The sequence below is a fragment of the Octopus sinensis genome, linkage group LG10 (assembly GCF_006345805.1).
Source record: "Octopus sinensis linkage group LG10, ASM634580v1, whole genome shotgun sequence".
Lineage (NCBI taxonomy): Eukaryota > Metazoa > Mollusca > Cephalopoda > Octopoda > Octopodidae > Octopus > Octopus sinensis.
Window position 1 is genome coordinate 74,329,676 of NC_043006.1, and position 24,012 is coordinate 74,353,687.

At 37.6% G+C, this 24,012-nt stretch overlaps 1 protein-coding gene across 1 annotated transcript in view; it reads left to right on the top strand.

Moving 5' to 3' along the window:
* The first annotated feature begins 6 nt into the window (after positions 1-6).
* LOC115216255 (gonadotropin-releasing hormone receptor) overlaps positions 7-24,012 on the top strand; it is a 223,342-nt gene continuing 199,336 nt past the window's right edge. Inside the window, exon 1 of the mRNA XM_036506962.1 lies at positions 7-165. The gene's annotated coding sequence lies outside the window, so the exon portion shown is untranslated. The remainder of the gene's footprint in view (positions 166-24,012) is intronic.

Below are 24,012 nucleotides of genomic sequence, written 5' to 3' on the forward strand. Positions count from 1 at the left end.
CGTTTACCATTCCACGTAGATATAGCTACATGGCAAATATAAAATCGAACATAAATATAAAAAGGCGCGAACTAAACGGATAAAAGACAAAACAAAAACAAAAAGAAGACAAAAAAACAAACAGAAAAACTAAGAATTACGCTGTGGAGTGACACAATATTGTTAGTAAGTACGCCTTTCATCTTTTTTCTATTTATTATATATTGTTTTCCCCCTTGTGTCTATATATCAACTATAAACATTAATATAGTTAATGTCACTTTGGATTAGTGATAAAGTAAGGAAACTCTTTACTTTCACTTTCGTTATTGGATCATTGAAAAATTCGTTTCATTATCGAACGTGAAATGCAAGAAAAAATGTTTATAAAATTTTAAAATTATGGAAAATAACTAGGACAGACCAAGTTTGTTTTAATACGGAATATTAATTGCAAATTTTAAATACTGGTCGAGATTTGAACTTCTTTGAATTATCTTCATCATAGATTCATCCACATACATTCATCTATCTATCTATCTATCTATCTATTATCTATCTCTCTCTCTATCTATCTATCCATCTATCTATCTCTGTATATATATATATATATATATATATATATATATTATATATAGAAAGCCTTCTGTCGTTTTTTCACACTTTACTATTTTTCTTAGATATATATATATATATATATTATATATATATAATTTATTGAAAAGCAGCAGAAAATAACAAAAAACTGTTACTCAGAGTTTCACGTTCACGTTCGTCGGACAGTTTTTCCACTCTGGTTAACATTTATGTGCTTACTCAGGAACATGTATATATAATATATATATATATATATATATATATATATATATATACACACTTTCACACACAGACTCACAGGGATACACACACACACACACATATATATATATATATATATATGTATGTATGTATGTATAAATATATATATAGATACAGAGACAGAGAGAGATATACATACATACATACTTACCTACATACATATGTACATACATACATAAATACATACATACACGCATACATACATACACTCATAAATACACACATACATGCGTACGTACGTACATATATGTAGCAGAGTCAATAACTTGAGTACAGTTAAACTTCCCGTTAAAAGTACCTATATTATCTATCTATCTATCTATCTATCTATCTATCTATCTATCTATCTATCTATCTATCCTATATCTATATATATATATATATATATATATATATATATATATGCACACACACATTTATGTGTGTTTTCCTTTTATGTTTGTGTGCATGTTTGTATATATGTATGAAGACATATATATATATATATGAGTGTGTGTGTGTGTGTGTGTGTGTGTGTGTATGCATGTATGTATGTACGTATATCTTATAGAAATCAATCAATGAATATAGCTATGAAAGTTTGTATTTTTTATCAGTACATGTCCATCACGCAGTGAATGTGTTTTACATGAGTGAATGAATATATTCAATTGAACTTTCTATTTTTAAAATTTATTGAAAATATTTCACGTTGAAACAGACTTATTACATTTTGTTTGCGTTTGTATTTGCATGTGTGTGTGTGCGCGTGTGTGTGTGTGCGCGTGTGTGTGTGTATGTGTGACTGAAAGAGAGAGCGAAATATATACATACACACACACACACGCACACACATGAGTGTGTGCATCTGTGTGTGTGTATACGTATATATGTATAGATATACATACACGTGTGTTTGTATGTGAGTGTGTGTGTATGTGTGTGCGTGTGTTTGTGTGTGTCTGTGTCTGTGTGTGTGTGTGTGGGTGGGTGTTTGTGTTCGTGTATACATTGCTATCTAAGTTTGATAACTTTTTATATGCATATGCTTTATTGCGTGTCTCCATCCACCTTTGATATGCATATATCCATGTTTACAAACATTGAAATTCCGGTACATTTTAAACAGATCGTGATATGAGCGCGCGCGTGTGTGTGCGCGTGCGTATGCGTATGTGTATAACGTATATGTATATATATATAAGTATATATACATGTATATATGTGTGTGTGTTTTATATGTGTGTGTGCATGCGTATGTGTGTTTGGATTTGTGCACGAAGGCGCATGGTTTAGTGGTTAGAGCGTTGAGCTTACAATCATGAGGTAGTGAATTCGATTTGCAGACCGGGCTGTGAGTTGCTTTCTTGAGCAAGACACTTTATTTTTCACGTTGCTCCAGTTCACCCAGCTGTAGAAATGAGTTGCAATGTTACTGGTCCCAGGCTGTATCGGCATTTGCCTTTCCCATAGGTGAAATCCGTGTCGTAGAGAGTGGGGGCTCGTATGCATAGGCGACTGCTGGTCTTCCATAAACAATCTCTATGTGCAATCCCATGGTTATTCATGGTCTTTACTCATTATACATATAGGCGTAGGAGTGGTTGTGTGGTAAGTAGCTTGTTTACGATCCACATGGTTCCGGGTTCAGTCCCACTGCGTGGCACCTTGAGCAAGTGTCTTCTATTATAGACTCGGTCCGACCAAAACCTTGTGAGTGGATTTGGTAGATGGAAACTAAAAGAAGCCCATTGTATATATGTATATATGCATGTGTGTGTGTATATATTTGTGTGTCTGTGTTTGTCTCCCCAACATCGCTTGACAACCGATAGTGGTGTGTTTACGTCCCCGTAACTTAGCGGTTCGGCGAAGGTGACCGATAGAATAAGTACTAGGCTTACAAAGAATAAGTCCTGGGATCGATTTGCTCGACTAAAAGGCGGTGCTCCAGCATGGCCACACTCAAATGACTGAAACAAATAAAGAGTGTATATATATCGTGATAGATAGATAGATAGATATACATATAGATACAGGTATGTATATACATACATATGTATATATATGTATATACGGAAATATATACGTTTATGTATTATATATATATATGTGTGTGTGTGTTTGTGTATGTGTGTGCGTTTATTTGAACTATCAGTATGCAGGTAAATCTTGTTTATGATTGAAACTCGTGTGCTTTTGTTGCATGCATATATATATATATATATTATATATATATATATATATATATATATATATATATATATGCATTTGTGTCTGTTCGCCTGTGTCTGTATGTGTTATGGGAACGAGATGAATATTTGTACCTGGATCGGAATCGGTCTCTTTTGAACGTCCCCTTCGTGACGGATGAATTCTTAAATTGAATGGGTAACGATATACTCATCTTCTCCATAACCGTCCATCATCATCATCATCAGCAGCAGCAGCAGCAGCAGCAGCTTCACCAACATCATCATCATCAGCAGCAGCATCATCATCATCATCTTCATCATCATCATCTTCATCATCATCATTATCATCGTCATCGTCATCATCATCGTCGTCGTCGTCATCACCATCATCGTCGTCGTCAACAACAACAACAACAACAATAACAACAACAACATAATTATCATCTTCATCAGCCCTGCACTGACACGCAATACCCTGTCCGACAGGTCTACTCTATCACAGAATTATGCCGTTTGCTTTCATTCCATGCCATTCCCTTATTGAATCTCCACATCTTTCCACCTCTTCCCCAGTCTTTCACTTTTGTTTTTCTCTTTCTAGCCCTTTGCCCGTTTAAACCTTTTTCACCCATCTGTAGGCCTTCATATGCGTCATATATCCATACCAACTCAGTCACCTATACTATAACTGAATTTTCCAATGAACATTCTCTTTCTCAGATCCGTCATTCAAACACGCTGATTGTAAATATATATTTCTTTACTACCCACAAGGGGCTAAACATACAGGGGACAAACAAGGACAGACAAAGGGATTAAGTCGATTATATCGACCCCAGTGCGAAATTGGTACTTTTTTATCGACCCTGAAAGGATGAAAGGCAAAGTCGACCTCGGTGGAATTTGAACTCAGAACGTAACGACAGACGAAATACCGCTAAGCATTTCGCCTGGCGTGCTAACGTTTCTGCCAGGTCACCGCTCTGTACTTATCCAACGAGGTATGTTCGTCTCAGAATCGAACATATTTCGCATTCAATAATCATATCTAGCTCACTTGAAAACATCGCGCTTCATATGCAAGCCTTATATATTCTGTCGTTCACTCGAAAAGAGAAAACATTTGATGCCAACAGGCATAATATTTTCCTATGCCATTCCTATTCAGCCTCAACTTTAGCTACTGTAATTTCATGAAACGCACTTTCACTTTTGATCGATGCATTTCACAATAAACTTTCCGAGTAAACGTGTCTTTTGATCAGGGCAACTTTCAGTTCAAGATTAAAGCGATTTTGATCAGATTTAAACTTATACCATTCTTGCAATACACATCATAACCCTCACAGTATCATGTTGCTACCTAAGCAAATTTTCTTACAGTTTATAAATGTCTGCCTGGTTATACGAATTCGCATTGTCCAAGAAAAGATTTGAGGATTCATTATAGTGCAGTAAATTCGATGAAAAGAGAACGGTGAACTTCACGTGAGGAGTTCAAAAACCAGCGTTCCCTGCATTGACCTTCAGGGGAGAAGTAAATGAGTGACAGCAGAGTTTTACATTGTCTCTGTAAAATCTGCTGCTTCTCAATAACTTCTCTCCATGTTTTCTCTGAAGAAAAACGCTGTCCGAAACGTTGGATTTTCTACTCCTCGCGATAATTTTCCTGTAGATTTTCTTTAACGATATTACACAATATAAGTTTTACCGAAGCACACACACACACACACACACACACACACACACACACATGTATATATATATAGCTTTGGTAAATTCTGCCAATATCCCCACTCTCTCTGTTGTGTGTGTGTGTGTGCTGGCGTGCGCGGATGTGCGTGCATGTTTCTATATATACATAAGTACATATACATACATACATATATATATACATGTATGTATGTATGTATGTATGTATGTATGTATGTATGTATGTATGTATGTATGTATGTATGTACGTATGTATCTATGTATGTATGCATGTATGTATGTATAAGTACTTCTATGTGTATGCACACATGAGATAGTAAGTGAATACACTATCTATACAAAGACACATTTACTTGGAGATATCCACCCACGCATACAAAGAGACAGTGAGAGTCAAGCTAGGTCATCTTTTTTAGAGAAAATGGAGATGCTATTCGACTGCTACTTATCATCGGTTTCTTCAGCCTGAAGCGATGGTAGATATGCATCAACCGCACGATTTCACTGCGGGCAATTCGAACTACACACCGAAAAAATACGCTTCTTGCGCCATCTTCACATTCAAATCATACGGTTTCTGTTCATTGTTGCTGTTGTTGTTAGTGCTGTAGTAGTAGTAGTAGTAGTAGTAGTAGTAGTAGTAGGTCGTTGTTGTTGTTGTTGTTGGTGGTGGTGGTGGTCGTGGTGGTGGTGGTGGTGGTCGTCGTCGTCGTGGTCGTGGTCGTGGTGGTCGTCGTCGTAGTGGTGGTGGTGGTGGCCGTCATCGTCGTCATCGACGGAACATCAGCCTTGCTCCGGCAATCTATGTCCACCTTCATTTCAGACGTCACGCACCAATCTATTTTTTTCAGCTTTACTGTATAGTAGATTATATTGTCATATCTGTCCATTTGAAAGAAAACAACAACAACAACAAAAATACCAGATGTCCTCCACACCACCACACCCGCCGCCGTATGGGCTTTTGCATTGTTTCTCTTAGGGCAAGATGCTCAGATCAGTGTCTCCCAGAATGGTTTACTGTGAAAAAAATTTGTGGAATATGTGAGATAATGTACGCTTTAATAAAGTTTTATTGATAAAAATTGAAATGGTATTCACCAATCTGAAAATAAGAATTGCGAAATTATTATGTTGTGTGTGTGTGGAGGCGTGGGTGTGTGTATGTGTGTGCGTGAGTGCATTTGTGTGTCTGTGCGTGTGTGTTCGAGTGTGTGTGTGTGTGCTTGCTTCTGTGTGTGTGTGCGCGTCTCCGTTTCTTTGTGATGATCTGTCCATACACCACCTCACAACCAGTGTTTGTCTGTTTACGTCCTTCTGTCTAACCGCTCGTCTAATGGATCTGTTTTAGAAAATACGAACTTCTACAGCATGGCCACAGATGAATGACTAAAACGCGTACACACACACCCACACACACACACATATATATATATATATATATATATATATATATATATGTAGGTATGTGTATATATGTATGTGTGTGTGTGTGTATTAGATATAGATAGTTAGACGCTCTTCACTGAAGAGAGGCTATAAGCCATCGGCCATTAGGGTCTGAAGAAACGCTCAAAAGCTAAGCGTTTTATGGACGTGAAACCCTGGGTAAAGTTGTAGACTGGCCACAAGTCTATCTAATTACTCTATCTTATTGCTCTATAACTTAGACTGTGCTGCTCTTTCGGATTTATGATTTACTGACTATCCGATATATATATATATATATATAATTCATTCAAAATGTGACCGTGTGTGTACCGTTGGGAATTTTTTTTCTCCGTCTTACCTTCTTTGGATCTTTCCTTTTCCTATGTTTCTGACGAAGAGCTCCGCTCGAAACGTTAAACCTTCCTTCTTTCCTTCCTTCCTGAGCGCCCAATAATACTATATTTGTTCCACGTCCTCGCGTTGTGTTTTCTCTTTGTGTTTTCATGTTTGGATTAACTATATATATATATATATATATATATATATATATATATATATGATGGCCGTCAACTCTTGATCGAGGAAGACTACTGCTGACCTTCAGGAAGATTTTTCGCGCTCTTGGACTAACTTATATTTTGCATTTGCGGCTCCGTTACTGGCTAATCAGCCCTGCTCTTGACAAGCATATACAACTGCATACATTGCAAACCAAGCTTTCCCCATTCACCACACCAGCAGTGCGCTTTCGAGCAGTACGCTTTCGAGCAGTACGCTTTCGAGCAGTACGCTTTCGAGCAGTACGCTTTCGAGCAGTACGCTTCGAGCAGTACGCTTAAGTTCTTCATGCCAAGTATGTGCTCTCGTAAAAGTTGTTGACTCCTCCTTAACCTGTTTTCTCGATCTGTGTCGATGACAGTCATCGCTCTCATAGTCAGTCTCTTGCATATCACGGGCCTTTTTATGAAGAGTTGACATAGTCCTTAAATCGCAGCCTTTGTTTCTGCTGGGGTCTCTTTCCATTCACAAGTTCCCCATATGGCATCTGCTTAAGGATCCTGCTATCCTCCATGCTTATAAGGTGTCCAGTCCAACGTAACCGATGCTTGTGCACCACCGCCTCAATACTCAAGATATCAGCTGTCCTCAGTAACTGTGTGTCTGGAGTCTTTAAGTTCCAGCTAGCATTCATAAAGGGTCGATGTCTCACATGAGTAAAGGAGCGATGTCAGTACACATGCACGGTACGCAGCAATTTTTGTTTGCTTTGTGATGCCATGCTGGGACCAGACACGAGACTGAAGAGACCAGAAGGAATCAGTTGCTCTCTGCAGCCTGAAAGATATTTCATCATCCAAGGAGCAAGAACGGCTGAGTGTGCTGCACAGGTAGACAAACTTGTCTACCACTTTCAGAATTGTTCCTTCAACGAAGATAGCTGGTTCCACATATGGATTTCTTGGTGAAGACTGGAACATTACAACAGTCTTGTCCAAGCTAATGATGAGTCCAAATGCCTTTCACATTCTAATTTTATAATTCATTGTATAACTGGTTTAATCGGTTGAAAATCTGACACGCTGTTCAGTACAATTTATGCATACATACATACATATGTATATATATATATATATATATATATATATATATACTAGATATATAAGCTGCCAAGTCCTTTAATATTTTTAGTCTCGATTCAAATAATTGTGAGTGGAAGAATGCTCACCTTATATGTGTGTGTGTGTGTTTGTGTGTGTGTGTGTGTGTGGTGTGTGTGTGTGTGTGTGTGTGTGTGTGTGTGTGTGTGTGTGTATATATAATTATGTCTGTATATACACAGGGTTGGCCAAAATTCACTTGACAGTAAATCAAAACTCATCTAATTTCAAGAGTGAAACAGGAAATTCATTTATATGAGACTTCACTTAATTAGTAGTCAAATGTTGGAAAACAAAAAGTTGAATTTACCTCCGAGCTTTCAATTATTAAACATTATAATTGGAATGAAAAAATAAAATTGCATATCAAGTATTTATGGAATCTTGATTTACTGTCGGCTGACTTTTGGCCGACCCTGTATATATTCGAGTGTGTGTGCGTGTGTGTGTGTGTGTGTTTTTGTGTGTGTGTGTGTGTGTGTGTGTGTGTATCATTATTTCAATATTTCTTTCCAATAGAGAAAGAGTCGGTTTCTAACCAAAATCCGAGGCTCCACCATTGGAATTTCAACATCAACAACAGTGTATGTATGTATGTATGTATGTATGCATGTATGTATGTATGCATGTATGTATGTATGTATGTATGTATGTATGTATGTATGTATATATGCAGATTTGTATTGCTTTATGTATGTATTCTCATCCATATAGTTGCATATCTAAAACATGCTCATATATATTTGAATGATAAACTTCTGGAAAGTTTTACAGATTTTTATAGTTCCAGTGATGGCTTGAATCTGCAGTCTTCGAATCAATTTTCTCCTTTCTGGTTTTGAGAAGCCTAATTTCTCAAGACTGGTATTTAAGCAGTGTGTTACATATCCCAGGCCGATGTATGTGTGCATACATGCATGTATGTAAGCCTGCATGTATGTACATATACACACACGTGACTATAAGCTCACACACACACTCACACACACACTCACACACACACCCACACAGACGAAAGAATTTAAGTACAATCCATTTCAGGCGATCAGAGAATGTTTGAGGATATTAGGTCATGTAGCGGTTTCATATCTGTTCCAGCCGTTTCATTGTATCTCTTGCATCTATGGTCGAGACTCTTAATCTCACACGCCTCATTAATAGGCACCGAAGTGTTATCGGTAATAGAATGGTACTCATTCCTATCTGGAGCATGGGGCGATATTTATCCTTTTATCTGCAAGAGGTTACGTAATCCGAAACTAACTCGTAATTAATTTTATGAGCACCTATGCTGTGTCGGTTTCAATCATTTATCCTAGCCTTAATAATCATCATCATGATCACGAATATGTCATTATCATCATCATCATCATCATCAACCAACACCAACACGTTACCACCACCACTACAACCACTACCATCACCACCACCAACACCTCCACCACCACAACCAGCACCAGCATGAGCACCATCACCACCACCAGCATCACCGCCGCCACCACCACCACCAACACCGCCGCCGCCGCTACCACCGCCATCATCAACATCAACATCGTTATCATCGTTGTCGTCGTCTTCAGTATCATAATCATCATCATCATCATCATCGCTATCAACAATAAACATTACCTCCTACAATAAGCATCACCACCACCATTGCCACCCCATCATCACCATTACCAGCATCACCGCCTGCAACCTCAGCGTGATCGCCGTTCAACTATCACGGGCATCGTCATCATTATCATCCGAATATACTTTAAACACATGCAAAAACACGTCCTTGGATGCGCTGGTAAACACATACGCATACATACACACATCTATTATATAAAATCCGTTCTGTTTGTGTGTGCGTGTGTGTGTGTGTGTGTGTCTTGTAGGATCTTGGGCATCCTCCATCCGATCGAACTCAAATTTGATATGTAGATACCAACGGCATCAGGGCGTGTATAAGTCTTGAAAAAAATTACAAAAACCGAGTCCAGATGAGAATGCGACCGATAAAGCCGTGGGAACGTGCATTTGTACGCGCAAGCACATCAGCTGTTGAGATCGATACTACGCGTACGCGAGAAAAATGCACGTACAGTTTGCGCCAAAAAAGCCGGCTGGCTTGGAATAATGCCACAAAATGCAGTATATTTAAGAGACCAAAAATGTAAGACGCAAAAGAGATATTTTGTTCACACTTGGCACGAAGGAATGAAAGACTATTTGGTTTCTCAAGAATTTTTATTTTTGCCTTAACTTCGTTTAACAAAACCAAAAATTTTATTGAAATAAAGGCATGCTTAATTATTTTTTAATGAAAAGTTTTGGGAAAATTTGGTTTAAATGTTTGACAACTCAGCACCGTCCATTGGACGCGGGAGGGGCGTTTTGCCCGTATATATGTTAGAGCTACATATGACTGAAAATATTCTTGTGCTTTCGAAATAATATAATCTGACCTGTTTTTGCTTTTACGAGGCACATATTTAAATAGCTTCATCTATTGGTACACCATATGGGAAGTTCTCTCTAATCTTGTTTAATGAGATTTATTTATTTATTTATTTATTTTTTTATTTATTTATGCGCCCTTTTCAAGCCGAGCCAGTTTCCCGGTTTCTATGGCGCATATGTTCCTCCCCAGCTGGACCTCCACGTTTAATGAAATATCTACACTTTATCTTTTCCATAGCAGATTTTGTTTTTTTTACAGTGTTAGTTTTGCTGGTCGAGCATCTGATACAATAATCCTTCGGCATATCGAATTTCACACATCGCAGTTCACCTATCGCGATTCACCTATCGCTGTTCGCCTATCGTGGTTTATTATTTAAGGTTAACTCGATTCCTCTGTGGTGTTGCTTTCCATTTATAATGCAATAAATATATACAAATTATGAAACTAATAAAACATATATACAATACACTAGTGTTTCTACTTCGCGGATTTTCACCTATCCGGGTTTTTCGGAAAGTAACAATCGCGATAGTCGAGGGATTACTGAATTGAGGTTTCTCCTTTAACTTACGAATAAGGACTGCTTACTACCCATGGGAAAATGTTCACAAGCCGTTGTGCCATGCATGCAAAAATAACAATCCATAATGCATCCGAAGTTTTCTTACAGCGTTTCTTGACCATTGCAAGGCAGCAAGTAACTTGCTTAAGAGTATATGGCAACCGCCCTTACTCAGAGCTGTTTCAGAATGAAAGCTCACATCTACTATAAGGAAATATGCACCCACCCTTATTATTATTATTATCATTATTATTATTATTATTATTATTATTATTATTATTATTATTATTATTATTATTATTATTATTATTATTATTAATATTCAGATCACTGCCTGGAATCGAACTCGGAATCATGGGGTTAGTAGTCCGCGCTCTTAAGCACTACGCCCACGGGCATCTGGCGTTGTCGTTAAAAGCGCGATCTATTAACCCCAAGATTCTGAGTTTGATTCCAGGCAGTGACCTGAGTCTTGGTATAAAAGATGACCTACAGCAAATATTCTGCTCAATACCAAAGATTTGCTTGTCAGTTGTTTGACCTTAATCAGTTGAGCAAGACCCTTAGTGGCTGACGATATGTGCATCTCTGATAAACGAGGAAAAGTAGTGGGGGATCATCATAGCCATGTCTTGAGAGAGATTCTTTGGGATTTGAATAATTCACTTCTGGAAACTTGGGTGTTTTGTTCAACATCCTTAAACAACCCTTATTCAGGGACCTTTTGAACGGGATGAGTTACTCAACCAGAAGAAAATTCTAACTGGGCCCCACCTGCAAGTTCATGTGCTGTTTATTTTTATATGAGATCACCATGTCGCAGACATATGGTTGTGATACATGTGCCTAGTGTACCCTTATCAGACGGGTAGTCATGATGGGTATACGGGGCTTCGTATATTTTACCCCAGTGTCACTCTGATGGCATGCACTGCTCTCTCACTCAATAATAATAATAATAGTAATAGTAATAATAATAATAATAATAATAATAAGATTACCATGTCGCGCACATATGGTTGTGATGCATGTGCCTGGTGTACCCTTATCAGACGGGTAGTCATGATGGGTATATTGGGCTTCGTATATTTTACCCCAGTGTCACTTTGATGGCATGCACTGCTCTCTCACTCAATAATAATAATAATAATAATAATAATAATAATATAATAATAATAATAATAATAATAGTGATAATGATGATGATGATGATGATGATAATAATGATGATGATGATGATAACAACAACATCGAAAAATACCTTAGGAATGCGAACCCAGGTTCGAAATTTCCCCAAGACACCTGATGAACGCTGGAGGGTATACCAGCCGAAAAGTTGTGTTAAAAACAAACAGGATGATACAAAATTCCGTCAATTGTAAATAATATAATGTACGTAATTCCTCATCTCTTAAATATAGAACTACAACAGAAATATAGAAACGAGGTGAACCTAGAAATATAATTGTGTCAAATGAGAAAAAAATGCTTCAACAAACAAATATGCACAAATAACGTAGTTTGCTATCTATCCCAGTGCTGTATATAAATAAACTCATAATTACAAAGAAATATATATATATATATATATATATATATATACATATATATATATATAAAATAAATATAAGAGAGTGGTCACTATATGGCTCACTCTAGCACCAGTTAATCCAAAAGGTTTCAACCACAAAGATACATGTTTCCCATGAAAGTCAGTACGATTGTTAGCTCACACGGACAGGGCAAATAAAAATAACAAAAATACAGATTATTTTGGGACAATTGTTTCGCTATTAATGAATTAAATGTAATTTTACTTACAAAAAACCCACTTGTAGCTCGTCAGCCAAAACTATCTGGATGAATCCACTCAATCACACGCCAGATTTTACCATAACGATAAATACGCGTGTGGTTCAATTGATTACATCCGACGTTATAATTCAAATGCCCCATAACAGCGCGCCAAACTTTCACGGAAAACAATACTGCATTAAGAAATAAATGCAGCATAATTATAATTAATTAATAAGGGTGAGAGAATTAGATACTAATTTAATAGTATATCTATTCAACACCAAGTGGCCTAGTCCTCCGAGAAACCTGGATTATTATAATATTTTATAATATATTATAATATTTTTACAAAATAATATAAGAGAGTGGTCACTATATGGCTCACTCTAGCACCAGTTAATCCAAAAGGTTTCAACCACAAAGATACATGTTTCCCATGAAAGTCAGTACGATTGTTAGCTCACACGGACAGGGCAAATAAAAAATAACAAAAATACAGATTATTTTGGGACAATTGTTTCGCTATTAATGAATTAAATGTAATTTTACTTACAAAAAAATCCACTTGCAGCTCGTCAGCCAAAACTATCTGGATGAAATCCACTCAATCACACGCCAGATTTTACCATAACGATAAATACGCGTGTGGTTCAATTGATTACATCCGACGTTATAATTCAAATGCCCCAACTAACTGTATTTTTGTTATTTTTTATTTGCCCTGTCCGTGTGAGCTAACAATCGTACTGACTTTCATGGGAAACATGTATCTTTGTGGTTGAAACCTTTTGGATTAACTGGTGCTAGAGTGAGCCATATAGTGACCACTCTCTTATATTTATTTTGTAAAAATATTATAATATATTATAAAATATTATAATAATCCAGGTTTCTCGGAGCACTAGGCACTTGGTGTTGAATAGATATACTATTAAATTAGTATCTAATTCTCTCACCTTATTAATTAATTATAATTATGCTGCATTTATTTCTTAATGCAGTATTTGTTTTCCGTGAAAGTTTGGCGCGCTTAGTTGGGGCATTTGAATTATAACGTCGGATAATCAATTGAACCACACGCGTATTTATCGTTATGGTAAAATCTGGCGTGTGATTGAGTGGATTTCATCCAGATAGTTTGGCTGACGAGCTACAAGTGGATTTTTTTGTAAGTAAAATTACATTTAATTCATTAATAGCGAAACAATTGTCCCAAAATAATCTGTATTTTTGTTATTTTTTATTTGCCCTGTCCGTGTGAGCTAACAATCGTACTGACTTTCATGGGAAACATGTATCTTGTGGTTGTGAAACCTTTTGGATTAACTGGTGCTAGAGTGAGCCATATAGTGACCACTCTCTTATATTTATTTTGTAAAAATATTATAATATATTATAAAATATTATAATAATCCAGGTTTCTCGGGGCACTAGGCCACTTGGTGTTGAATAGATATACTATTAAATTAGTATCTAATTCTCTCACCCTTATTAATTAATTATATATATATATATATATTCTGATTGTGGATTACGGAAATGCAACAACTAGTGTTTATTTATTCATAGACAAGAAATTGAGTGGGTGAGAGAAAAAGAAAGAGAAAGCGAGGACAGAGGAAAGAGAGAGGAGAGAGAGAGAGAGAGAGAGAGAGGCAGACTGACAGATAGACAGACAGAGCGGCGAATACAAATACGTGTACAGAAATACAATCAACGCGAATACACACGAGAGTCTTTTCTTTGCGTTTGCATGTTCGCGATGAAGAGAGACAGAGCCGGAAACAAAGAAAAAGAAAGACAGACAAACAGAGAGAGAGAGAGAGAGTGGGAGATAGAGAGACAGAGACACGCACACATAGAAAGACAGGAGGGAGGGAGGGAGAGAGAGAGAGAGAAAGCGTGGGAGAGAAAGAGAAAGAAACAGACAGAGATTCAGATCGACAAAGACTGACACACTGGCGGGCAGGGAGTCAGACAGAAAGACAGAATACGTTTTAGTCGTTTCATTATTTCATCTCGTACTGAAGAGCATCGCGTTGCGCAGAAATACACACAAGGACTTTATTGAATGAAGTGTTATTTGATCATTGCCAGCTAACACTGTTATTACTGGTCGTGTGATGGTGGTGAGGATATTGGTGGTGGTGGTGGCCGTTCGGCTGCAGTTGTTGGAGGTGATGGCGTTAGTCGAATGAGAGAAATTGCGAAGCATTGGATCTTAATGCCTTTCGGTATATATACAGTGCTTTCGTCACGAAAGTTCAAAACCACTGCGGGGCATCAAAACTGCATTTTATTGCTCTGGGGGTTAGAGTTATCGTTGTGGTTACTAACTATCTGCAGGTCGTCGTTACTAATCGAAGCAACCTGAGATCAAAATGCGTTTCAGTTATAGACAAGTATTCATATCTCTGTTACTCATTTACTTGTTTCAGTCATTTGACTGTGGCCATGCTGGAGCACCGCCTTTAGTCGAGCAAATCGACACCCCAGGACTTATTCTTTGTAAGCCTAGTACTTAATCTATCGGTCTCTTTTGCCGAACCGCAAAGTTACGGGGATATAAACACACCAAAATCGGTTGTCAAGCAATGTTGGGCGGACAAGCACAGACACAAAAACATACACACACACACACACGCGCACATATATATATCTATATATATATACATATATATATATATACATATATATATATATACATATATACGACAGGCTTCTTTCGGCTTATGTCTACCAAATCAACTCACATGGCTTCTTTCAGCTTATGTCTACCAAATCAACTCACGAGACTATAGTAGAAGACACTTGCCCAAGATGGAACACAGTGGGACTGAACCCGGAACCATGTGGTTGGTAAGCAAGCTACTTACCACACAGCCACTCCTACGCCTATTAAAATCCGTTTCATTTTGAGATATAGAAATATATTTTATGGTTTATCATTGTCTACATTTTGAATCATTTACGTATACTTCAGGACACCAAAGCCTTTTAAATGCTTAGGGCCACTTCGGGCCTTAATCCTGCCCTGCCGCTCACCAACACACGATAACCTCAATCCTACAGAAGAGCTAACTTCTAATTTCTCGTCATCCACAACTACTGCTTCAACGGTCATTTCTCCTTGGTGTTCGATTACAGCATACAACCCTGATCGAAACACACCTGTCATACCTGGCTCTCATTCTCATCTTCTGACTCACTGCGCGTTTTCTCTCTCAGTTCTTCCACGTCCGCTACGTCGAACCTTTGGAATTTCTTTATTGTCCAAGCTTTTGGCCGCCATTATCTGATCGCCATGACAACCATTCAACACAAAGACATCGTTTTGTCGCCATTGTTGCGTCCGGTCCGAACGTGATTTCTCAGTAACTTTGAGAGACATAAACTGTGTGAATGACCCACGTGTGTGCGTGTGTGTTTATGCGTGTGTTTGTGTGTATTTATGTGTGTGTGTGTGTGTGTGTGTGTGTGTGTGTGTGTGTGTGTGTGTGTGTGTGTGTATGTGTATGTGAGTGTGCAGTTGCGGCTTTGCGTTTACACAGCGTTGAATTCTCTTGGTTCGTTTGCAGTTCGCTAGAAGAGCGTGATAGAATATACACTAAAAATAAATACTGCGATCGATTTCATAAACCAAACACTTCCAATTGGTAACACAATATGGCCGCTCTACGATATATATATATATATATATAAGCGGACTCTTATTTTCCACGGTTGTCGTCTTGAACATACTGGCTCGGTGTGTAAACACTTCCAAATCTTGGAAATAGGGGGTTTTTTCAAGACGATTTTACAGACGTATACCTAATGTTTAGGAAGTAGAAATAAACAAATATCAACATCATTAAACAAGCACACAGAGACATCTATTCACTAGAACAACAAGCGTATGGATGCGTATATGTGCGTATGTTTGTGTTTGCGTGCGTGAGTGTGTGTGTGTGAGACACTAAGTTTGTATGTGTGTGAGTGGCGATACGAACAGGATAAATAGAAGTTAATAAATAAGTATGAATATATACATTTTGTTATATTTAATCGGCATAAAAATGTATTGTCAGCCTTAGACTCGTAGAACAAGAACAGCATAAAGCAAGAATTGCATAGGAGAAGATATAGCTAGTGGTCATGAAGATCGCTTTGAAATTCCGTGATTGAATAAAACCTTGGGCAAGCCTCTAATACGTCGACGCGAGGCTGTTGCCTCGCATCGACGAACGCTTTTGGAAGGAATTCAGTTTTACGGAAAATGTATGGAAATACATCGTATATATGCAGGAGTGTGAATGTATGCCTGTAAATATATATATATATATATATATATATATATATATATATATATATATATATATGATATATAATATATATATATATATATATCAATATATATATAATATATATATATATAATATATATATATATATATATATATATATATATATATATATATATATATTATATATATATTATATATGTGTGTGTGTGTTGTGTGTGGTCAAGGCGCATGGCTCAGTGGTTAGACCATCGCGCTTACGATCATGAGGTTGACAGTTCGAATCCCGGACCGGACTGCGTGTTGTGTTCTTGAGCAAGACCCTTTATTTCACGTTGCTCCAGTTCGTTAGGCTTTAGAAATGAGTTGCAACGTCACAGGTGCCAAGCTGCATCGGCCTTTGCCTTTTCCTTGGATAACACTGGTGGCGTGGAGAGGGGAGGCCGGTATGCATGGGCGACTGCTGGTCTTCCATAAACAACATTGCCCGGACTTGTGCCTTATTGCCATTAATAGCCGACGAGAATGCATCGTATCTCTTCACTTGAGCATTTGAAACTCTGAGTACTATAATAACTTAATGATTGTCTTAAGCTATAAATATAAATAGTACTTTATTTACCTAATATCGAGGTCTCATTCTGATGTTGTTGCTTTTTATTATTATTATTATATTATTATTATTATTATTGAGTGAGAGAGCAGTTCATGCCATCAAAGTGACACTGGGGTAAAATATACGAAGCCCAATATACCCATCATGACTACCCGTCTGATAAAGGTACACCAGGCACATGCATCACAACCATATGTGCGCGACATGGTGATCTCATATCAAGATAAACAGCACATGACCTTGCAGGTGGGGCCCAGTTAGAATTTTCTTCAGGTTGAGTAGCCCATCCCGCTCAAACGGTCCCTGAATAAGGGTTGTTTAAGGATGTTGAAAGAACCACCCATGTTTCCAGAGGTGAACTATTCAAACCCCAAAGAATCCCTCTCAACACATGGCTATGATGCTCCCCCACTACTTCTGCTCATGATCAGAGATGCACATATCGTCAGCCACTAAGGGACATGCTCAACTGGTTAAGGTCAAACAACTGATTATTATTATTATTATTATTATTATTACTATTGTTATTATATGTGTGTGTGTATATATATGTATGTGATGTGTGAAGGCACGTGGCTTGGTGTTTAGGGCATTCAGCTCACGATTGTAATGTCATGAGTTCAATTTCCGGCGACTCGTTGTGTCCTTGAGCAAGATACTTTATTTCAAGCTGCTCCAGTGCACTCAGCTGTCAAAAGTGAGTAGTACCTGTATTTCAAATGTCCAACCTTGCCATACCCTGTGTCACATTGAGAACTATGTTAAGGGTACACGTGTCTGTAGAGTGCTCAGCCGCTTGCATGTTATTTTCTCGAGCAAGCTGTTCCGTTGATCGTATCAGCTTGGACCCACGTCGTCGTAACCGACGGAGTGCTTTTATGTATGTAATGTGTATGTGTGTGACTGTGTGTATGCATATGTATGTAATGAAGTATGTGCGTGTGTCAGTGTATAGACGTATGGATGTGTGATGTGTTTGTATATATATATCTTTGTGTTTGTCCCCAATCACTAGACAGATGGACTGCTAGAATAAGTACCAGTGATTTAGAAATATACTGAGATTGAATTGTTCTACTAAACTCTGGTAAGTGCTAACCCAGAGTGCCCGCAGTCCAATGCCTGAGACAAGTGTAAAATATACACAAACACACACACACAAGCAGAAACACACACACATGTCTATATATTATGTGCTATTCTTTTCCAGCTGAGTTTAGAATACTGAGGCCGTCCTGTATCTCAATTATCCAATTTGCTCAACTTAATATTAATTGCTCTGACCTTTAACTTAATTTCTAAATCTCCTACTTCGGAATAGCCTTTACAGCCTGCACTGGTAATTTCTGTCAATCAGGCTCACACTCGAGGATGTATTACACGAATATATAGAGTCAAATCTACTTCAGTGAACGAAATCGGATCATGCAAACCGTGCTATCGACCAAGGCTATACAGCCTACATGTCATATACATTTGTATCTCAATCATTTGCGGAGCCACGCAGAAATTAAATAAAAAGAGGATATGCGAAAAACATCGAGACGGCAGTATAATTAACAAGTGTTTCTTTAATCTGCTGCATTGAGATTAAAAGAAAAATCGCGTTGCGTGTGTATTAATTTCTGAAACTTAGACGCACTTTAGCAGGACAAGATGGGAGGAATTACTTGTCTATGCATCTTTTACTTGTTTCAGTCATTAGACTGCAGCCATGCTGGAGCACCGCTTTAAAGAATTTTTACTCGAATGTATTAACCCCAGTACTTACTTTTCATAATCGTAGTAATTGTTCTATCGGGGATCTTTTGCCGAACTAATAGGTTACGGGGACGTAAACACACCAGCACCGGTTGTCAAACGGTGGTGAGGGGACGAACACAGACACAAAGACGCACACATACACACACACATATACGATTGACTTGTTTTAGTTACCGTCTACCAAATCCACTCACAAGATTCTGGTCGTACCAAGGCTGTAGTAAAAGAGTCTTGCCCAAGATGCCCTGTAGTGGAACTGAACCCGAAACCATGTGCTTGGGAAGCAAGCTTCTTACCGCACAGCCGCGCCTATGTATATGTCATGTCTATATAGGTGCAGGAATACCCGTGTGGTTAAGAAGCTTGCTTTGCAACCACGCGGTTTTGGATTCAGCCCAACAACGCTGCACCTTGGGCAAATGTCTTTTATTATAACTTTGGAGCGACCAATGCTTTTTTGTGATAGAATTTGGTTAACGGAAACTGTGTGGAAGCCCGCTGCACATGACTGTAATTGTTTGTCCTCACCATTTGGCAACCAGTGTTGGTCTGTTTACATACTTAGCCTTTCGGTAAAAGATAGGATATACTCCACACTTAAAATTCAGAACTGGTGTCGATTCCTCCGACTAAAGCCCTCAATGCAGTGCCACAGCATTGCCTCAGAGAAACGAAATATTAACCACAAATACGCAGGTGAGATGAATAAACTGTCATCTAAATTACGTAAAAATGAAAATAACACTGACATCCCATTTTAACACATACATTTACAAAAATTACATAAAAATATGTTGAAATACTGAAGAGGAAATTTAGTCAAGAAAATCGCCATTGGCTTCAACCACGGCCACCAGACGACTTCGGAATCACTTGCAACCCTTCTGGATGGTTTTGTTTAAGCTGGTGAATGCTGCCATAATCCTTACGTTCGGGTTATCTGGTGTTACAAGAAGTTTTGCTGGTCATTCGCTCAACTACGCCACACGCATAATAATCAAAGGGGCTGCAGTCTGGGGAGTTACGTTGCCAGATGTTAGAGGTGATGTGGTCGCAGAAATTGTCTGACAGCCATGACTGAGTACTTTTGTTTGTGTGCAAAGTCATGTTGCGAGACATGGAGTGTTTCACCAGTTACCCTCTTGACCCAGGGTAGTAGTACCTCGTCCAGGCACTTGATGTAGGCCTCCGTGTTGAGTGTGAGGTCGTGTGGGAAGATGAATGTATCACTCTCGATACATGTCATCTGATTGCAATGTCCTGAGATTGACATCCAAACAAGCTCGTTCTGCAGGTTTATGTGTGTGTGTGTGTGTGTGTGTGTGTGTGTCTGTGTGTGTACATACATACATACATACATACATACATACAGATAGACATATTTACATGTGTGTTTTTGTGTTTGCACCAATACCTCTTGCTTGAAAACCGGTGTTGAGTTGTCTTTACGTCGTCGTAACTCTTCAAAGCGATGTCTCAGTATGACCGCAGTCCAATGACCGAAACAATCTGTAGGTACGACATGATATGAACGTATGCATACTGGGCATGCGTACATACAAGTCTGTCTAGATCAATGACTTACTGATTGACGTGACATAATAGTATGGTTCTTTTTTAATTGAAGAACACGTTGGCGTGTACACAGTTACTGCATCAGGACGAGCAAGCTACGGCGATTGGTTGTTGCGCCGTTTAAAAAAAATTGTTTTCATTTTGGACATATCTCCAATACACACACACACAGATGTATATATATATATATATATATATATAATATATATATATATTATATATATATATATATATATAATATATATATATATATATAATAAATATAATATTTATATATGAGATATTTCTCTATTATAAGTGGTTCTTTGTCATCTGTTTTACAAACGAAGCTAATCCATCATTTTACGTCATGGTCTTGACTAGTCGAAGAGTTAGGTTAAACGACTTACAATTGCATAATGGATAATTCCTTTTCAGTTCCTCCTTCATCTGCTCCTTCTCCTTCTTCATCTGCTCCTCCTTCCATTTCCTTTCCTTGTCTTCCTTTTTGTGCTTAATTTCGTCCCCCTTCTTTGTCTTGTTCTCCTTCCCTCAGCTACCCCTCCCTTTTCTCCTCCTATTAACTTCTTCCTTCAACCCTCTTATCTTCTTCTTCTTCTTCTTCTTCTTCTTCTTCTTCTTCTTCTTCTTCTTCTTCTTCTTCTTCTTCTTTCCTCCTCTTCTGTTTTTCTCTTCTTTCTACTTTGCCGTCTTTCTTCTCCCACTTCTTTTCCACTTCCTTCCCATTCTTTTCGTGTTCTTGTTTTTCATCATCATCATCATCATCATGTTCATTTCTTCTTCCTACGCGTCTTATTCTTTTCTCATTTTTCTTCACCTGTGTCACTGTCTACTTATTTCACTAGCGCCCCCTCTCCCTATCTCTCTTTCTCTCTCTTTTTTTCCTCTGCCTTTCTCTCTCTCTCTCTCTCTCTCTCTCTCGACTACACGTTATATGAAATGTCACATCCTTCTGTTCTCAGGAAGTCAAGAAATATGGAGCATAGAACTATAATACTCTTCACAATGAAAGATATATAAAGATATTAACTTGAGTATGCGCTTTTTAGAATAAAGGTCCGGGATCCTAAGAAGCTGGAGAGATCCTGTGGCGGTAACATTCAATGTAAATAAGAGCTAGTCCATATAATGTTGGTGGATAAAATCGGCATGTGGATTTGGAAGCTTAATGTTTTGGGCACTTGCTCCTCAATAGAGAGTAGAAAATATACAATATATATTTACATAACCACTTTTATCATCATCTATAAAAAGCCACTTTTCATTTTGCTTTTGCGTGGTGAATGATAACAGTCCGAAACGGTAAATAGGATTTGCGTGTGTTCACACACACACACAGAAGCTCGCGCTCATGCGCACACACTCAGACTCATATACATATTACACACACAAACACAAATACTCTCACATACATGTATGTATATATATATATATTATATATATATATATATATATATATATATATATATATATATATATATATATATATATATATTCAAAGTAATGAATAGCTTATGACGAAACCATGGTATGCTTTCTGACTCTTTAATCATCTCATAATAATGACTTTTATGACTTTTATTACTACCTCAGTCCATCTAATGTATATATCTGTCGTTACCTTTCATAAAAAGCCTTTTCTCTTTTTATTTACAATGTGCATTTTCGTTGATTCTTCTTATTTTCCCCTTACATTTCCACGTGCATTTTCTATTTTCTTTTTGTAACATATTTCTACTATATATATATATATATATATATAATATATATATATATAGAGAGAGAGAGAGAGAGAGAGAGAGAGAGAGAGAGCGAGAGAGAGAAAGAGAAAGAGTGAGAGAGAGAAGGAGATTCCACGAACTCTCATTCATTGTAGGCGTTTGAATTGTACCTAATCACACTCGCTGTGACGGGAATGAAGGTCATAACTTTGTCTCACGTTCTTCAAATTCACTAAAAAATATCACAAAAAATTTTCTTCACATATTACAGCAAAAATACACAATCCAGTTTTAAAATGTCAGGAATGTGATTTTGAATGAGATTCGATACTATTTCTTTCAGATGGAGGGAGCGTAATGCTTTGCCTGTTGACTTTGAGACAATAGAGGAACTAAACAATACTTATACAGACCCCCTATCATTTTCCCTCTCCACATAAAGGTGCACGCATGTCTTTGTGGTTAGGCAGTTCACTGTACAACAACTTCACTTCATAATATAGAAATTCGTAGCTATAATTTCACATAATTCAGCTTGGCGCCGACCATTTCTGACAATTCACCACCCAGCAGAGATAACCTTTGATAACCAAAATTAACAATATCAATATTAGAAAACACTAACTTAATTATGGTTAAGAGAATGACGGATAAATGACTCTGATTCTAGAACGCTTTCATTCCTTGCAGGCATTCTCCTGGTCGGGTACATTGTTCTCTGTATTTTTTTCTAGCACGTTACTTTTCCAAGAGACTACTTAACTATAGTAAAATTAACCAACGAAATATACGTCAATGTAGATTAATATTTAATCTTTCTCAGATCAAGTTTGCAAACTTAAGGAAACTCGATTGTCTTTAAAGATCTAATGCCATGTGAAATGTATGAGCATCACGAAATCTTATTCCCTTTGCATATTTATATCGATATTATTTGTCTGTAAGAAATTAATTTTACATTAAACGATTGCACATCTAATGACAATTATTTACAGCATAAGGAAATGAACAATTAAGATGCATTCATGACTCTTTCATTTGTCATTGGACTGCAGCCATAGAGGGCATTGCCTTGCTGTGCAGTGTTCAGTCGTACAAATAGTTAACTGGTTCAAATCTGGCGTTTATTATATCGGTCTCTTTTACCGAACTTCTACGTGACGTAGACGGTAACAGACCAACACCGGTTATCAAGCGGTGGGCAAGGGACAAACTCAAACACACACATGTACGTATATATACTCATATATGACCAAGATTCTTTACAGTTTCCAACTACCAAATTCACTCACAAGGCACGATGTACAGTAGAAGATACTTGACTCAGGCACTGCACAATGAGACTAACCACGAAACTGTGATTTTAAAGCGATCTTCTTAACCGCACACCCAAGTTTGCACCTGTTTATTCTTTTAATTTATTTTATTTT